The 12,584-nt window shown below is 46.6% G+C and overlaps 1 protein-coding gene across 1 annotated transcript in view; it reads right to left on the bottom strand.

The window, feature by feature from the left end:
- The window catches only part of LOC146799004 (uncharacterized), a 220,127-nt gene that overhangs the window by 74,009 nt on the left and 133,534 nt on the right, over positions 1-12,584 (bottom strand). The gene's annotated exons all lie outside the window — the stretch shown is intronic.

Raw genomic sequence — 12,584 nt, 5'->3', positions numbered from 1 at the left:
AAGAAAGACAAGCCGGTATTGATTAGAGAGGGGATTCTTATCCCTCAACCAAAAACACCTGCTTCATTTATGATGATGGAGAGAGGTTATCATACCTGTGTATGGTTGGGAAATTGGGTAAATTATACCAAAGGTGATGGAGTGTTTGCTTTCCCAAAATATGGTACGTTCAATGGGAGAGTTCTTCAGAATTCGAGAATGAGAATGAATGATTTAGAACCTAGATTAACTCAGTATGAGGCTTTAGAAGAATGGGAGACTGAGTCATATGAGAGAGAGAAGCGTGGAAGAGGGAGAATGAAGGGATTTTTTTCAAGATATATGAATGGATCACGAGAAGATCAGATGAAACAATGGAGAAGAGCTATGGTATCAGAAGGGTTATATCCAGTGTTGAAGGCTGAAGAACAGACAGAAGCAAGTGTACAGAGAAAACAAAGCACATGAATGTGACAGGGTATGGTGAAACAGAGGATGAATTTTTAGAGGATATTTTAACTAAAAATCCTCCCCCATATCAGGAAGGACTCAATAGTGTAGTCACCCCAAGTGCCCCAGTATTAGGAACTCCTTTAGTTCCGCAAAATTGTATGATAATTTAATAGAGTACTCCAAGAAAAGGAAATTGAAAATAGAGAAGAATTGATACAGAAAATAAATCAAATAACTTTGCCTGCAGAAGCCCTGACAGTACCATGTACTCCATGTCTAAGCAGGTCAACGCAGTCTCCTCCTCCTGCTACAACACCCTCCGCATGCTACGCAGTATCTACAAGTGGATCCCGACCGAAACAAGAAGAATGGTGACACAGGCCCTCGTCAGCAGCAGACTGGACTACGGCAACGCACTCTACGCAGGAATCCCAGCCAAACACCTACGACGACTACAACGCATCCAAAACGCCTCCGCCCGACTGATCCTCAAAGTCCCCCGCCGCAGCCACATCACCCCCACCTGAGAGACCTACACTGGCTCCCCGTCAACAAGAGGATCACCTTGAAGCTCCTCACCCACGCACACAAAGCACTCCACAACGCCGGACGAGCCTACCTGAACAGCAGACTCACCTTCTACACCCCCACCCACCAGCTCCGCTCCGCCAGCCTCACCCTCACCGCTGTCCCTCGCATCCAACAAACGACCTCCGGAGGCAGATCCTTCTACCTCGCTGCCAAGACCTGGAACACCCTCCCTGACCACCTACACCCTCCCAGACCCAAGACCTACTCGCCTTCAGAAGACTCCTCAAGACCTGGCTCTTCGAGCTTTAGCGGCACCCCCCTCCCCTCAGCGCCTTGAGACCCTCACGGGTAAGTAGCGGGCTTTACAAATACTCTGATTGATTGATTGATTATCTGTAACCATAGGTCCTGTTATACCATTATTCGGGAATAAAGCGAAAGTTCAAAATTCTCAAACTGTACCTGCCTGAACGAGCAACCCCAGAACAGAAATAAAAATAACGGAAGATCAAACCAGTGAGTGCAGTTCAGTCATTTCATAAATGGACCTCCGTATAGGAGAGCCAGTAATTGAAACTCCAAAAAGAAGTTTACCTGATCATGGGAGGGAAAGGGGGACAGGGGCACCTCCAATCACTAGAAGAACAACAGTGCTTACCGCAGAAGATTTGGAAAGGTGGTCACAGTGAATAGAAAGATGTAGTTCAGTCCCAAAGATTTTAGACATTTATAAATTGAAAGTGGAGCTAGAGGAAATGATTGCTGGAAATGTGGGATTAGGGAGATTGAATGATTACAATGAAGAAGAATTGTTTGTATGTAGGAGTATTACGCAAAATTCAAAGGTGTATCATGAAAAATTGATGGAAATGGCTGCAGAGATTGGAGTAGACATAGGGAAGTCTAAGGTGTTTCAAAAACCCTATCGGGTGGAATACACAGAAAAGGATTTGGAAAACATGAATGTGTCTGGTAGAAAATTAAAAGTAAAAGAGCTAATGACCATTTTGCAGAAGTGGGGCGATATGGACAAGTGGAAAACTAGGTGGACAAAAAAGAAGGAGGAAGCAAAGGCTAGGGAAGCGTCAACATCTGCTTTCTTAGTGAAAACACAGAAAAGGTAGAGAGGTTGTGTCCCATGAGAGAAGTACCTGATGGTGGATATGTACATGTCCCATGGAGCAGACAGGATATTTTGTCATTTACAAATGATTTCCTGAAATTGAGAGAAAAACCCGTGGAGTGGTACAAGCAGGTTGAGAGGTTTGTGAAGGTTTCGAAGGTTTTGTTGAAGAACCTGGATGGTTTGTTTGACATTGTGGTACCTGCAGATTTGTGGACAGAGTGTAAAATCACGGTTGAATGGCCAAGTGAGGAGTATCCAAGAGATGCTAAAAAAGGAGCACCCTCAGATGAAGTGATGAAAAATTATCACCAAGTGATTACTTTCTTAAAAGGGAAAATTCCCCCAAAAGAGGCATATTGGGTAAAGATAGACAGGGCAACTCAAGAATCAAATGAGCCTGTACATGCCTATTACGAGAGGCTGTTACAGATGTTCAAGCAGTACAGCGGTTTTGAGAATATTGGCGATAAGGATATGGGACATTTTTTGTATCGGTTTGCGTATGGCTTGAAACCAGAGATTAGTCAGATGATTCAGCAGCATATGCTTTGCTGGCAAAGCAAAAGCATTGATGATATTATAAAGTACAGCAAATATTGTGGCAACGACATTGAGGCCAGACTTAAAATGTTATAAGAGAAGATGATGTGGGCACAAGTGATATTGGCAGAACAGCAGGAATTAACATTAAATGCAGAGACAAGGAGTTGAACCAGAGTGATCAGGGAATGAATGGTGGTAAATTGAGAGGACGAATGAATAGAGAAAAAGAAGTTTCCATGTCACGGATGCGGAAAGCTTAGACATTAGAGAACTGAGTGTAAGAATATTCAGAATAATAATGGGCCAAATCAAAATTTAAACCCACAGACACAGACTGAAGGGGTTGTGAATCAGCCACAGCAGGTAGTCAATCCACAGTATCAGGTGCCTCCAGCTCCTATGCCAAACTTTGTGAACCCCCAAAAACACGGTCCGGACGCCGGATTTCCAGGAGGAAGTGGTAAGAAAAATTCTGTGATTTCACAATATCTTTTGAAAAGTAATGACAGTGACTTAGATGATTGATGGTGCCTGAGAGGGGAGGAAGAGGAGTGCGTACTTGGCGCATCCTTGCCGGTAGATCAGTCAGGTCCATTTATTGATGGGAAAGTGGAAGGTAATGATATCACTTTTCTATTGGATACTGGTGCTACCCGTTCTACTGTGAGAACAGCAGACATCCCAAACCTACCCCTCTCGGGAGATAGTATCCAAGTAGTTGGTGTTTCAAACCAACAAATTAAAACCCCACTTACAAGGCCAATGGAGGTGCATATTGGTAATTTCAAAGATATGCATCGATTTTATTGTTTGTGATTCTAGTCCTGTGAATTTATTAGGTAGAGACCTGCTGTGTAAAATGAATTGCACAATGGTGGAAGAGGTGTGGCGCCGCGGCCAGGGCGACTGACTCCGGAATCTGGGGATCACGGTTCGATCCCCGGTGCCGGCGGCAGATTAGCCCAGCACCATGTGACTCTGGGCAATAGCTTGCTTAATCTTCCCAACGGCCCCCAGAGACCCTTACGGGTGATTGTTCGCGCTTCACAAATGTGGATATTATTATTATTGCACACCGGATGGTGTTGCTTTCCAACCCCCTGATGAATATCTTATCTATAAAGTCATGCTTACCAAACAAGGTACCGAAGCAAATGAATTGTTTTCTCTGATGACTCCAAATGAATTACCAGAAGAGTTGAGAACCACAGTGAACCCAGAAGTGTGGGATTTTAGAGGAAAGGAAATTGGAATAATGACAAACGTAGATCCAGTAAAGGTAACAGTGAAAGAAGGTGCAGTTTACCCAAACACTAGGCAATACAAGATGAGTCCAGAAGTAAAAGCAGGAATTGCTAGAAATTAAGCGGATGATTGAACAAGGCATTCTAAAGGAAATAATGAGCAGTCCTTGTAATTCGCCCATAATAGAACTTAAAAAGCCAAGTTGAAAATACAGTAGTACAGGATTTGATAAAAATAAATAAAAATGTGGTGCCTTGTTGTCCAGTAGTACCAAATCCTGATTTTATATCAGATACCCTGGAATGCAGGATGATTTACAGTAATTGATTTATGCCAAGCCTTTTTCTCTATTCCTTTGCATCCAGATAGTCAGTATCTTTTTGCCTTTAAGTTTGATGACCGTGTCTTGGCATGGTGCTAAGTTCCTCAAGGGTATACTGAGAGTCCCTCAGTCTTTAACCAGATCTTGAAAAAGTGTCTGGAAACACTAGTCATGCCCCGAAAGTCAGTCCTGGATCAGTATATTGATGACCTGCTGGTTGCATCAAGGACTCACGAGGTCTGTGTCACTGACTCAATTGCATTGCTGAACCATTTGGCAGAAGGAGGACGCAAAGTATCTCCTGAAAAAATGCAGTTTTGTAAACAAGGAGTAAAATACTTAGGCCACACATTAGAAAGAGAAGTCAGAAAAATAACTACAGAAAGAAAAAATAAAATAAAACAAATATCACTACCTCACACTCGAAGAGAAATGAGAATATTTCTGGGAGTAGTTGGATATTGTAGACAGTGGATTATAGGATTTTCCTTTTTGGCAAAACCATTAATCCAAATGACCCAAAAATGTGCAAATGACCCAATTGTTTGGACTGATGAATGTGTTGAAGCATTTATGAGATTACCAGACTGTCTGTGTGAGGCCCCTGTTTTAGGCATGCCTGACTACACAAAAGAATTTGCATTGTTCTGTTGTGAAAGAGAAAATTGTGCACTTTCAGTTTTGACTCAAAGGCATGGATTGAGCAGACGTCCAGTAGCTGATTTTTCTGTACTTTAGACCCTGTAGCTTCAGCTCTACCTGGCTGCTTAAAGGCAGTTGCTGCTACTTGTATGAGCTTAGAACAAAGTGAACCTATTGTAATGGGACATACAGTCAAAGTTTTCGTCCCACATTCAGTTGAGATTCTTCTAACCAGAACTCGAACTCAGCACCTTACTCCCAGTCGGATGACTAAGTACAAAAGAGTGATTCTGGGAGCAGAAAACGTGACAGTAGTGAGATGTACAGTATTAAACCCTGCAACTCTACTGCCAGAACCCACCTGTGAAGAGGTGATGGATGAAATAGATCTTGATTGTTTAGATGTGATAGAGCTGTGTACAAAGCGCAACCTGACATTAAGGAATAACCCCTGAAAGACCCAGATCACAAGCTTTTTGTAGATGGCTCTTGCCTGAGAATTGAGGGAGGAGGACTTATTGCTGTTTATGCAGTTTTCAAAATTTCTGGTGTAATTGAAGCATCCCATTTACCAGGAGTAAAGTCTGCACAAGTAGCTGAATTGATGGCTTTGATTAAAGCATGCAAATTTGGGAAAGATTGGAGGATAACCATATTTACTGATAGTCAATATGGTTTCGGGATTGTGCACGACTATGGCTAGATTTGGCTGCAGAGGGGATTTCTGACTTCTTCAGGATCTCCAATAAGAAATGGGAAAATTGTGAAAGAGCTATTGGAAGCAATTCAGTTGGCAAAAGAAGTAGCAGTGGTCAAGTGTGCTGCACACCAGTCAGGAAATGACTATGTAATAGCCGGACACCGATATGCTGACCAAATTGCTAAATATTGTGCAAAAACTAATATGGCATTGAATCAAAAAAATTAAACAAGTGAAAACAGATGCCAACTTATGTTTTTCTGAGCTCTAGAAACATGGGAAGAGGTGAGGCAGTTACAGGATGAGGTTGAGGTGAGTGAAAAGGAAATCTGGTTAAGGGCAGGTTGCACCAGAAGAGCAGAAGATGAGGTATGGGTATACCCCGACGGTAGACCAGTTATGCCAGACTGCTTACTTTCCCCAATGGCCCGATTGTATCATGGTGACACTCATGTAGGCAGGGATGCCATGATTAGACTTTTCAGACAAAATTGGTATAATCCAAAATTCAGGGTGGTCGCTGAGAGGCGTTGCCAGAGATGCTTAATTTGTCAACAGCAAAACCCAGGCAGAAAAACAGTAGTCAGTTGGGGAAAAATTGGAAAGTCCAAAGGTCCATTTGTGAGACTACAGTTAGACTTCATTGAGTTACATCCATGAAAAGGACTTAAGTATGTCCTTTTTATAGTGTGTTTGTTTTCACGATGGGTGGAGGCATAATCCACTAGGAGAAATGATGGTCTCACAGTTGCTAAATTACTGTTGAGGGAACTGATCCCACATTTCGGTTTCCCAGTCACTTTGGAATCAGATAGAGGACCTCATTTTAACAATGAGGTAATTCGATTAATCTGTGAAGCATTCAAAATTGATCAGAGACTGCACTGTGCATACCGCCCAGAGGCTTCTGGAGTGGTTGAACAAATGAATTGCACAATCAAATCAAGACTGGCTAAAATGTGTGCATCCACATCATTGTCATGGCCAAATGCATTGCCTCTTGTGTTGATGGGACTCCAAAGTATTCCTGATAGGAAAACCGGACTGAGTCCCCACGAAATCATCATGGGAAGGGCAATGAGACAAGCATTTTATTTCTGGAAATAAATTGATGAGTATAAATGATGATTTGGTATTGGACTATTGCAAAGGATTGGCTGACCTAGTGCGTTCTGTTTCTTACCAGGTTGGGGAAGACACATTTGCAAGGCAGCCATTGCAAGCACATGATTTGAATCCCGGAGACTGTGTGGTAGTGAAGAAACACGCCAGGAAAACGTGCATAGCACCGAGGTGTGATGATCCTCGTCAAGTCATACTGGTTACTACCACTGCAGTAAAGTGTGCAGGATTACCCAATTGGATTCATGCTAGTCATACCAAATGGGTACCAGCCCCTTCTGAGACTGAACAACTGACTGAGACAGTTGAAGTAGCTGAAGGTTGTGAAGTCGAAGAATCTAGAGAGTTGGATTCTGAAATAGTAGACTTGGAACAACCGAGCACAAGCCAGGAGGGATGGATACCAGAAATTGATATACCTGAAGTAATTGTCCACACAAGAAGCAGAACAAGATTAGACAGACAGGACGATAGTGAGGACCAGATAGGTGTAGAAGAACACGCTCAGGAAGAAGAGAATTAAGCAAATCCAGAATCTGAGCAGGAACAGACAGGGAAAGAAGAACATACTCAGGTAGATGAAACTGAAACTATTTTCAACCCTGAGGAGGGACAGTTAGGAGAAGAAGAACACGGTTGGACAGCAAGTCAAGTTCACACCAGAATGTCCTGGAGAACAGAACAGCCAAAGAAGCCGTCTCTCCGGACTTGGCTGTCCAGACAGTAGTGTTTCATAAACATGTGCAGTGATGCCCACGTGGCTGCCTGACAGATGTCATGAAGAGGAACTCCTTTTCCCAAGGCAGTAGTGGCTGCCGTCGCCCTGGTGGAATGGGCACGTAGCCCCACTGGAGGCTCCTTTTTAGCCAGAGAATAGCATGCTTTTATACACAAAACGACCTATCGAGAAATGGTTTGCTTGTGTACGGCCCGACCTTTCTTGGCACCCAAGTAGCCAACAAAGAGTTGGTCATCCACCCAGAACTGTTTTGTGCGATCCAGATAGAAAGAAAGCGACATTTTGGGTCCAGACGGTGGAGCCTCTCTTCCTCTTTCTAAGGATGTGGAGGCAGAAAGAAGATGGGCAAAGTGATAGTCTGCCCGATGTGGAAGGCAGTGACAACCTTGGGCAGGAAGGACGAACGAGTCCTAAGGACAACTTTGTCCGGATGTACAGAGAGAAAAGGAGGCTTAGAAGAAAGAGCCTGGAGCTCACTCATCCGTCTGGCAGAGGTGATGGCCACCAGGAAGGCATTTTTGAGCGTCAAGAGCCTTAAAGGACAGTTGTGAAGCGGCTCAAAGGGAGCGCACATTAAATAAGTTAAAACTAGGTTCAAGTCCCACTGAGGCATAACAAAGGGAATAGGAGGAAAGAGATGAGTTATCTGGAAGCCGAAGGATGGAAGAGATGGCCGAGATATAGCCCTTGATAATGCCCAGAACAGAGCCCTGCTGGGCTAGGGAAATAAGAAACAAGAGAAACTCAGAAAGAGGGGCAGAAATGGGATCCACAGCCTTTGCTGTGCACCATGCCACAAACTTGTTCCACCTGCAAGCGTATGCCATCTTAGTGGATGGACGGCTGGCTGCCAAGATTACATCACAGAATTCAGGAGGCAGGTCGAAAGACATCAACTGCCGCCGCTCAATCTCCACGCAAGGAGGTGAAGGCTGGACAGGTTCGGGTGGAGGACCGTCTCCTGCTGCTGCGACAGAAGATCCTCCCAAAAAGGCAGTCTGATCGGAGGATCGATGGCCATGTTGAACAGCTTGGGATACCACGCCCAATCTTCTTCAGCACTCTGGGCAGAAGTGGTATAGGTGGAAAGGCGTACAACAGACCGCAACTCCACTCGCGATGAAAAGCGTCGCCTTGCGAGTGCCCCCTTGGAAATTCCAACGCGCAGAATTGCTGACATTTTGCGTTCTCTTCGGTGGCGAATAGATCAAACCAAGGCTCTCCCCACTGTTGAAAGAGACCTTGCACCACCTCCGAGTGAAGACGTCATTCGTGATCCATCATGCACCTGCGACTGAGTTCGTCCGCACTGGCATTCAGAGAACCTGCCAGGTGTTGACCAACCAGGGATATGCCCTGATGTTCCAGCCATGTCCAGAGGAGGAGAGCCTCTTGACATAGGGTCCACAACCCCGCCCAGCGCTGTTTGTTGCAGTACCATATGGCGGTGGTGTTGTCCGTGAACACCTCCACTACTCTTCCCCGGACAGAGGGAAGGAATGCTTTCAGTGCAAGACGAATCACCCGGAGCTCCGGAAGGTTGATGTGGAGCCCGGACTCCGCCGGAGACCAGAGGCCTCTGATCGCCGCCTCTTCCATGTCGCCGCCCCATCCCAGAAGGGATGCGTCCATCACCACGGTTGGTCTGGTTGGGGAAGGGAGAGGGAGAAGGATCTGCCATTGACCCAATCCTGGTTCGTGAGCCACCACTGCAGTTGTCGTGCAGTGCCTGAATATCCCGGACTCGCTGTCCGGAAGGATAGACCCGAAACCGCGTTGTGTCCAGAACTGCTCCGATGAAGAGGAGCGTCTGAGAGGGAATCAGGTGTGACTTCGGCACATTGATGGAGAACCCCAGCGAATGCAGGAAGTCGGCCATAGTCTGGAGGTGGGAGACGACTGCCTGGGGCGAGCCCGCCTTCAACAGCCAGTCGTCGAGATAGGGGAAGACTGAAACCCCTGATCTGCTCAGATGAGCTGCGACCACCGCCATCACTTTCGTGAACACCCGTGGGGCGCTGGTAAGGCCAAAGGGGAGCACGGTGAACTGAAAATGCTCATGGCCTATCGTGAACCGTAGGTAAAGCCGATCGGGCTGGCAGGACGGGGATGTGAAAATAAGCAAATCCAACGCTACCATCCAGTCTTCTGGGTCGAGGTCAGACAAGACCTGAGTCAGCGTCAACATCTTGAACTTCTCCTTCCAGAGGAAGCGGTTGATGTCCCTGAGATCCAAGATACGAGACAGGCCCTTGTCCTTCTTGGAGACCAGAAAGTATGGGAGTAATATCCACGACCTACTTCTGGGACAGGAACGTGCTCAATGGCTCCCTTGGCCAAGAGAGCCGTAACGTCCTGCTGGAGAAGGGCCAGATGATCCTCCGACATGCGGTGGTATCTCGTGATGGTGCACCAGTGGGGGAGGTGATGGCCAATTCTGCCGTCCACTGGCGTTTGATGGGCCTGAAATGTCGGACTAGGAGGGCTTGGAGGCTGCTGCAGAGGGAGGGTTGGTGGACTGGCCCGCCTGCTGGCCCCCGGAACCACGACAGTTGTTCCCACGTCCCCGGCCGCGCGAAGGTTGGGTAACTTGCTGCGGCCTGTGGCGGGGGGGCGTAGCGGGGCACCCCTACCGTAGCCACAAATGGGGCGATAAGCAGACTGTGCAGGGCGAGTGGAGAGGCCCAAGGACTTGGCCATAGACTGTGAGTCCTTGAAACGCTCAAGAGCATTGTCTGCTTTGTCACCAAAAAGGCGACGACCCTCAAAGGGCATGTCCATCAAGGTGTTCTGGACATCCCCTGAAAAGTCAGTCGATCTCATCCAGGCGTAGCGTTGAAGTGATACTGACATTGAAATGGTCCTGCCCAGACAGTCGGCGGTGTCCAGCCCACAACGGATGGTAAACTTCACCGCATACCTCCCGGTGGCGACAGCCTGGAAGAGCATTGCCCGGGGTCCTCCGGACACTGAGGCAGCACCTGCACAACCGTATCCCAAACCGAGTGGGAATAACGACCCAAGAGACATGCGGTGTTTACCGACTGCAGTCCTAAGCTGGCGGAAGAGAACATTTTCTTCCCAAGATGGTCCAACTTCTTGGATTTCCTTTCCAGTGGAGCAGTAGGGAATACACTTTTGTAAGTGGAGGCTTTGACCACCAAGCTCTCCAGGGTGGGGTGTTGGGAGAGGAAAGTGGGGTCGCCCGCAGCCGGGCGGTGGCGTCGGGCAATCATCCTGTCCACAGGGGCCCCCGTGTTGGGCCTGGACCACGTGCCCAAGAAGACGTCGGTGAGGGCCTCATTAAACGGCAGCAAGGGCTCCGAAGAGCTCGCAGCCGGTTGAAGCACCTCTGTCAGGAGGTTAGTCCTGACCGCCACCGTAGGAAGCTCAAGGTTGAGAGCCTCGGCCGACCTACGCAACACCACTGAGTATGACGACTGGCAGTCGGAGCACGGCTTGGGGTCATGGTCGCGCTCCAGACAAAAGAGACATATGCGGTGTGTATCCGTCACTGACATCATCCGATGACAGGAACCGCATGGCTTGAAACCGGGCATCCCTTGTGCACCAGGAGTCGAAGACTCAAAAAAGAAGTCGAGAAAAAAGTTAGTCAAAAAATGACTAGAGATACCTCTCTGACCGGATCTGCGCTGGCTGGCGCGGAAAAAGAAAGAACTGACATCAGCGTGCGAGGGCGGCGTCTAAGTAGCTACCACAACATCATTTCAGCGACCACGATGCCAACGACGGACGCAGAGCCGACCGACGCCACCTTCCGACGAGCAGAGGTACTTCTGACAAAAAAACTTTCCGGATCCAGTCTAACGCCTGGGGGTAATTCTAAGGTAAGGAATCTATAACTAACGTGTTCCTTTCAGATACCGAGGTCTGTTAAGTCAAAGGGAAGGAAAGTATGCAGAACAAAATGCACCTTAATGAGAGGAAACTCAGATGTTACAGATGTGGCAGCAGCAACTATCTAGCTAACAATACTCAGTGCCCAGCTAGAAATGTGACATGCAAGAATTGCAATCGTAGGGGGCATTTAGCAAGAGTATGTAGAGAATATGACCCCAACAACAGAGAGGGTGGGGGGAAAAAAGGAAGTTCTATAAAATAAGTTAGTTATGTCTCTCCTAGTGAAAGAAAGTTTGTCTTCCAAGTAAAAGACACAGTGGGAAGTATAAATATCAATTATCCAAAATGTGATGTTATGCTCAATAGGAAGGTTGTCACCATGTATGCTGATTATTGCTCGCCATTTACTTTGTTGAACCATGCAGATTTTGTAAACATGAATGTTGATGGAAATGTGTTCCAAGAAAAGCCTGATATTTCTCCCACAGGTTATACCAAACAACCCATACCACTCTTGGGAATGAGAAAAATGCACATTGAATCCAAAGGAAGGAATATGGAGGAGAAGGTGTACATTGTTGAAACAGGATCTAACTTATTGGGATGGCAACATCAGAAAGAGTTGGGCATAATCCTTGATCCCAATAACCACGAACAAGTGTTTGTCCTGGATGAAACACAAACTGGAGCAAGTATATGTGAGGAGTTCCCAAAGTTATTTTCCAAAAATCTTGGTCTTCTCCATGATTTTCAACATAAAATTAAACTTAATTCTAATGCTAGACCAACTGTGCACAAGCTTCGCCCAGTACCTTAATTAATGAAGGGGCCTTTAGAGAAGGAGGTGGAGAGATTGTGTAATATGGGTGTCATCCAACCCATTGACACGTCCGAATGGTTGGCCCCAATTGGGATTGCATCTAAGGCCAGTGGGGACGGAATTTGTTTATGCATAGACTTGTGCAGCCTCAATCAAAACATCTAGGTTGAGAGACACCCACTTGCCAACATAAATGAAATCCCCAGTACCATGGGACCAGCTAAGTTCTTTAGCAGTATTGACCTATCCAGGGCCTACCAGATCTTCACCCCGACTCTAGCCCACTCACAGTCTTCATCACCCCACAAGGTGCGTACATGTTCCAACGAATGCTGTTCAGTCTGGCTTTGGCCACGGCGATCTTCCAAAAGTTAATGCAACAAGTCTTGAGAGACGTGAGCAACACTGTGTGTTTCCAGGACGACATCCTTGTGTACGAGGCCCATGACCAGACCCTTAAGGATGTTTTCAAAAGGCTGATGGATGCAGGTTTGACAGTAC

Source organism: Triturus cristatus, chromosome 9 (assembly GCF_964204655.1).
Source record: "Triturus cristatus chromosome 9, aTriCri1.1, whole genome shotgun sequence".
In the NCBI taxonomy this organism is placed as follows: Eukaryota; Metazoa; Chordata; class Amphibia; order Caudata; family Salamandridae; genus Triturus; species Triturus cristatus.
Note: the sequence above shows the minus strand (reverse complement) of the source record. Positions and strands in the feature narration are given on the sequence as shown.